Here is a 6,409-nt window from a genome sequence, read left to right as displayed (position 1 = left end):
CAGGCAGTCGTCACGAACCTGAACGACGTGTTCATTTTCGTCTTGAAAATCTGTCAAGATATCCAGGTAATACGTTCGAGTTATCTTTGTTACTAACAAGTCTGATCTGTTGACATTGTTTTTTATTCGAACAATGTTCAACGTTCATAAAGATGAACAAATTTCCAATTATTTCATATTGGGAAAACAAAAAAACTGCTAAGATAGATATGAAAATATTCACTTGACAAATAAACCTCTAAAACGCCGAGGTATATATTTAGGTCATTATAACAAAAGTGTCAAAAATCAAATGGTGAAATCCTTTTAAAAGAATAAGCATAAATTAGTCTTAATTGGAATAAGAGAAACGCGCAGTGTATATAAAGTGCGAATCCAGCTAGTTTATTTTTACTTTCATATGCGGGTATGTCTATTGTAGAATAAAGGATCATAGGAAAACTGTATTTGTTTACGTTCTGAAAATACCAAATTGATTGATTTGAAGGAAAGTTTTTACATATTTTCATTGTGAAATGTCTTTATTATGTACAAACACAGCATTAAAGTTCAAATAAGTGTTATAAAAGCAACATATGTAGCATATCGATTATTGAATGCGATCCATTTTAACTATAGATGCGATGAAATATCACTGTTTGTGCAGTCATTTCTGATTTGGACCTTTCGAAGATGCGAGGAATTTTTATTGTAGAATTATGTTATAAATACACTTGAAACAAATGAAAAAACTTAGTTGATGACTTTAGAATTAATGATAAATGTATTTTAAAATTGAAATATAAGCAGTCTGTGTAAAATAGAGACGAGTACATTTGAGGACGTTATCTTCCACGTAATAAATACACTTGCGAGCAGAGAAATATGCATCATGAAACGCAATGTTGACAGAAAAGCTTATAAAAGATTAATTTTCCCAGTTGTACCCTCAACTGCTTCAATTTCCATATTCTGAAAAAGACAGTTTTGGTAGAATAAATATTCTTAACCCAATTGTTGCTAGCATGATTTTTACTGTATAAGGTGAAACGGTATGTGACATAAATTATCCACAGTCATAAAAACATGAAATGTAAGGTTTGTGGGCGAACTTTTTTGTTTGCATTGATACGTGAAGTAGAGCACCCTTGATATAAAAATATCCGTAGTGAACAGCTTGATACCAGAGGAGGATTTAGGGGACAGGGGGTTGCTCCCTTTTTGGAAAAACATTTGGTTACTTTTATATGGAATCGCCCCCTCTTAGGCAGTCATTGAATCCTACTCCTAAAAAATTCTAGATCCGCGAGTGGATACTACCACAGAGGTCAAACAATGCACATTTGGGTAATTGTACAAGACATGCATGCTACAATTCATGTTTGATGATCTTAGACATTTTGGACCTCTGTAGGATATTACGGTAACTTGGTAAAAAATCCCCAAACTGGATACAAGGTTAGCTAGATTCGGCATGTCCAAGAACCTCAAATATTCATAATTTCTTTTGTCTATAAATATTTGGAGACCACAAACTTGAAAAAGGGACCAAAAATATAAATATGCATGCATGGGATACATTTGTTATTGAAGGCATGACTGTAACAATAGGATGAAGATAAAAAAAATATTATTCTTGGGTCTCATTGTGGGGGGGTGTCTGATCCCTGATCCCGCTTACTGCTTTGTCAGATTCCTGTATCCCGCTTATACTATGCAGTTCTAATTTTTTGAAATTTTCCGTGTCCCGCTTTACTTTATTCCTCGTTTTCACGACACAATCATTTGACTTTCACGTGTCACGCTACCAAAAAAATCGGCTTACCCCAACGCGACCCACTATTCTACTCTTTTCTGGCTCATATTAAGCCCATTATAAATATATTACAAACGTTTGTATTTTGTCCCTTTTTATCCCGTGTCGTTTTGGTTTGAGCCACAGAAAGATAAGATGTCATATGTGACAATAAGACAACTCTCCATCCTGGTCACAATTTATAAAAGTTTACCTTTATAAAACGTCAAAATACGATCTTCAACATAGGGTCTTGGCTCACACTGAACAGCAAGCTATAAAGGGCCCTAGTGTAAAACCTTTTAAACAGGAAAACCAACAACTCAATCTATATCAAGATGTACGTAATTAGTGGTGAAGTGTCATGGAAATGGATAAAAAAACAAGGATATGGAAATGGATGACAAAACAAGGATAAAGATCCCTATACGATTTATGAGAAATTAAATGGAATACATTTGAAATAAATGTTATTTCTATTGAATTTATTTAGAGTGTTTTAAAACCAAACTTTCCTCCAACATGTTCTTGGATTAATTTGCACTTCTCATAAGTGCAAATTGGAACCACACTTTTTTTTGTCGTAGAGTCATCAAATTTGGCAATAATGTACCTCTGGGGATAAATAACACAATACCAAAAAAAATTTGGTGTGGCTCGCCCGGTTCGGCAACTGGAGTGAAAATAGTGACAAAATCCTGTAGGATATTTTTTTCTCCGATAGGATTTTTAAAAATCCTACCGGATTTTGAGAAATCCTATAGGATAAAGTCATAATCCCATAGGATATTTTTTATATCCTACAGGATATTTAAATCCTAAGGGATTTGTAATCCCTTAGGAGAATAAAAATATCCTATGGGATATATTTTCTCCCTTAGGATTAAAAAGGTCCCTTAGGAAAAATAAAAGCATTTCCTATAGGATATTTTTTATCCTACAGGATATTAGTCTAATAAAATAATCCCATGGGAATAAAAATATCCGATAGGATTAAGTAATATCCTAAGGGATTTCATTACAGAAAAAATATCCTGTGGGATAAAAAAGAATCCTAAGGGTAATAAATAAATCCTAAGGGAGATTAAAAATCCTAAGGGAGATTAAAAATCCTAAGGGAGATTAAAAATCCTATGGGAGATCAAAGCAACTCATAAGAGAGAAAAAAATCCTATGGGAGAAAGAAATATCCTATAGGAGAAATAAGTATCCTATAGGAGAATTAAATATCTTATTAGGGAAAAATCTATTTGTGAACAAAACCAAAGAACAGAGAATAGTTCTATATGTTTTTGTAGTAGGTAAGGATATTATTTTATTGGAGCAGACCAAATATTCCCAGATATTACTGTTTAAGAATTAATAATTTTTCTACCAATGATACAAATTACCGATAAGTGTACTTCAAACATGGAGCTTGCATTGAGTTACTGCTACTGGTCCGTTTGTTATTTTGTGTTTATTGCCATTTGCGTAGTTTCTTCTGTTACCTATTTCTACATCTGACTCTGGCTTCTTTTAAATCGAGTTTTCTCTTGTTTAATGCATTGTGGTTGTTTATTCCTCATCAAGGAATAGGGGCCGGTCGAAATATCAAAAGTCATGAGTATACATTCATCGCCTGACTCAAAGCAGAAACCTTTATCCTTTGGTAATCTCATGTGCTTTTTTTTCAATTTAAGTTCAAAAGTGCATTTTAGTGTTTAGTGTAGCAACCATTTCACTGAACTATTATACATTATTGTTTAATGACCAAAAGAGGCCCGGCTCTATGTGCGGAATTTTCTTTCTGCATAGAGGACTCATCATTTTGAACTCATCAGGGTTCCTGTACTCAACCGACTTGTTAGGTACTGAGACATGACTGTGACACCATCTGAATAAAAACTGAATAAAATCAGAAGCAATTTTAAAACAACACATGGTGTTGGGGCTAAGAATACCACCAGCTTTTCATTGAAAGTAATGACAAGACAAAAACATGTGTCCAACGGGTATATCCAATACACTACAATTACTTAAACAACTTTGAGAAATCGTACAAAAGTGTTTTTGATTTTTATTGAGTATAGCTTTCTTTCCGTGAAGATATTTTTATTGTGGAGATGCCTGAATAGATTTGCCAGTAACCATACTTCTTCGATTGTGTCCTCAATATGCATGTAGTATTTGCAACTGAACATTTACATTAACTTTCAACAATAAATTCTTCAACAAAATTTGACAATAACTGAAATTTTATGGAACTAAAAACTAGATGTAACTAAAGACAGTATTGTTCACCTAGGTCTATGTGCATCCCTGACAACAGACACATCAACATGTAAGGCAAGAATATCATTCGTAACTAAAACTTAAAAAAAAAATATTATTGCTGATAATTTCAGAGATTTAAAGGACAAATCATTGTGCTTTAATTTGTTTTATTATACTTCATGTCAAAATGCCAGATTTTGATTGGCTAAAACGAGGATGTCAATTTACTCTATTACCCTTCATGGAGACGCTTGATCAAGTGTGCGCTTTATTAAATACGACTCTATCCTATGCCAAATATCCTATGCCAAATACTCTATCAACCATCACAGAGACGCTTGATCAAGTGCGCGCTTTATTCAATACGACACTATCCTATGGCAAATACTCTATTACCCTTCACGGAGACGTTTGATCAAATGTGCGCTTTATAAATACGGATTGTTATGTACAAGATGTCACAGTTTATTACTTTATATTTTAAAAAATCGACAGTAATAGCAGAAAATTCAGTATAATAAATTAAATAACACATAGCTGAGAGGGTGATAGAGCAGATTGGAACCCCTTGAAAAAGCATTGTCAACCTTGGCTTCGCCGCGGTTGACAATGTTTTCTCGGGGTACCAATCTGCTCTATCACCCTCTCAGCTATATGTTATTTATATATTATTTCTCTTCCTATAAATATTTTCGTGTGCATGGCTTTGATGGGCGCCAACTCTTAAATTAGAATATGGTCAGCTTGTTAAAATGTTTATTCATGGATTAAAAAGTTTTATCAAGAAAATGTAATAGAAATGTCGACAATAACAAACTGAGATATTCTATGCTGAAAATAGATATAAATTAGTGTTGTCAAATCGTATACTTTTGACTAACCGGTTACTCGGATAATCGTTCGACCGATTAACCGGTTAACCGGTATAGTTTAAATTGGGGTTTGAAAGACTTATCAATATAGTCCCTACACATAGATATTAGATGTGGTATGAGTGTCAATTTGACAAGTTTTCATCCAAGTCATAAATTTAACCTTTTAGAATTGAATATTGTCTTTTGGCATTATAAGGCTTGTCTTTGATGATTCCTGGCGAAGTTTGACTTTTAATAATCAAATACACCGTATCAACAGTAGCTTCTGTACCAACTTCATATTGAAAAATAAAAAAAAACCTTCTTGATCTCGTAGAATTGACTATGTCTGAAACCGATTTCCTTTTCTCTTGTTGTCTCCGAAAATAATGTGGAGTGTTTCAATTTGAAATGATTAATTATAAAAAAGATGTGATGTGATTGACAACTCTCCTGAAGAGACCAAAATGACACAGAAATTAAAAACTTTAAGTCACCGTACGACCTGTTTCTTACACAAAATTAGATCAAAAACGAACTAATGAAGTAAATCGTAAAATTTAATCGCATTACTGATTTAAAGTTACTGTTAAAAAAACATGTTTACTAATTATGTTTCTTTAAGATCCTGCCCCGAGCTGAGAGACAAGTTCTAATTAATTTTATGTTTTTAGGATTAACAATAGCAATCAATATACTGGACAATTGATCTGTCTAATTAGTTACCACGACGACATTTTTTAAATAAAACATAACTATTTAATGATTTCAATACACATTTATATCAAATCACAAAATTGAAAAAAAGTCCGGTTAACCGGTTAGCGATTTTGGTATTCGGTATTCGGTCGTTCGACCGGTTAACCGGTTAACCGGTTAACCGTTGACAACACTAATATAAATATAATTAGTGGTATGAGTGCTAATACTACAGTTGATTTGGCAAAGGAGAAAAAATGTTCCTATCCATCAAAAATTTTAAAACTTTACACACTCTGTGTTCTCTTTGATTTTTTTTTTATAAAAACCTATCTCAATTTCCAAGTTGTGGTCCCTTACGCGGAATTTTGTTGAAATTTGAAGACTATTAAAAATTTAATAGGTCAAAGAATAGCCTTCAACATTTGAGGCTTTTTATAGCCAAGGCTCCGTTAAGTTTAAACATATTTTATTTAACAATTGAATAGGTCAAAGAACAGCCTTCAACACGGATCCTTGGAAATTAGAAAATTTGCAATTAGAGGCCGCAAGAATAGTAACAGGTCTACTAATATTTACAAAACCTGAAACTTTATATTCTGAGGTTGCCTGGGAATCTCTTTTTGAAAGAATAAGGATGTAGTCGTAATTGCGTGTCGATATCTTGTCAATCGTACTGTTGTTTTATCCGACTAACTAACTTTATACGGAAATTTTTTGCATTTTTTTAAATTACCATGGTCTGTTGTTTTTAAACTGTTAATATTGGAATTAAGTAAAAAGTCAAAGTTGAAATCATGAATAAGTGTTCCGTGAAAATTGTTTT

At 32.9% G+C, this 6,409-nt stretch overlaps 1 long non-coding RNA gene across 1 annotated transcript in view; it reads left to right on the top strand.

Annotated features, from left to right (window-relative positions):
* Window positions 1–6,409, top strand: part of LOC134695983 (uncharacterized) — a 70,511-nt gene continuing 64,102 nt past the window's right edge. The window contains exon 1 of the long non-coding RNA XR_010102875.1: window positions 1–66. This is a non-coding gene — a long non-coding RNA (uncharacterized LOC134695983). The remainder of the gene's footprint in view (window positions 67–6,409) is intronic.

This window comes from Mytilus trossulus, chromosome 14 (assembly GCF_036588685.1).
Source record: "Mytilus trossulus isolate FHL-02 chromosome 14, PNRI_Mtr1.1.1.hap1, whole genome shotgun sequence".
In the NCBI taxonomy this organism is placed as follows: Eukaryota; Metazoa; Mollusca; class Bivalvia; order Mytilida; family Mytilidae; genus Mytilus; species Mytilus trossulus.
The sequence above is the reverse complement of the archived record's forward strand: the minus strand, read 5'-3'. Positions and strand labels throughout refer to the sequence as shown.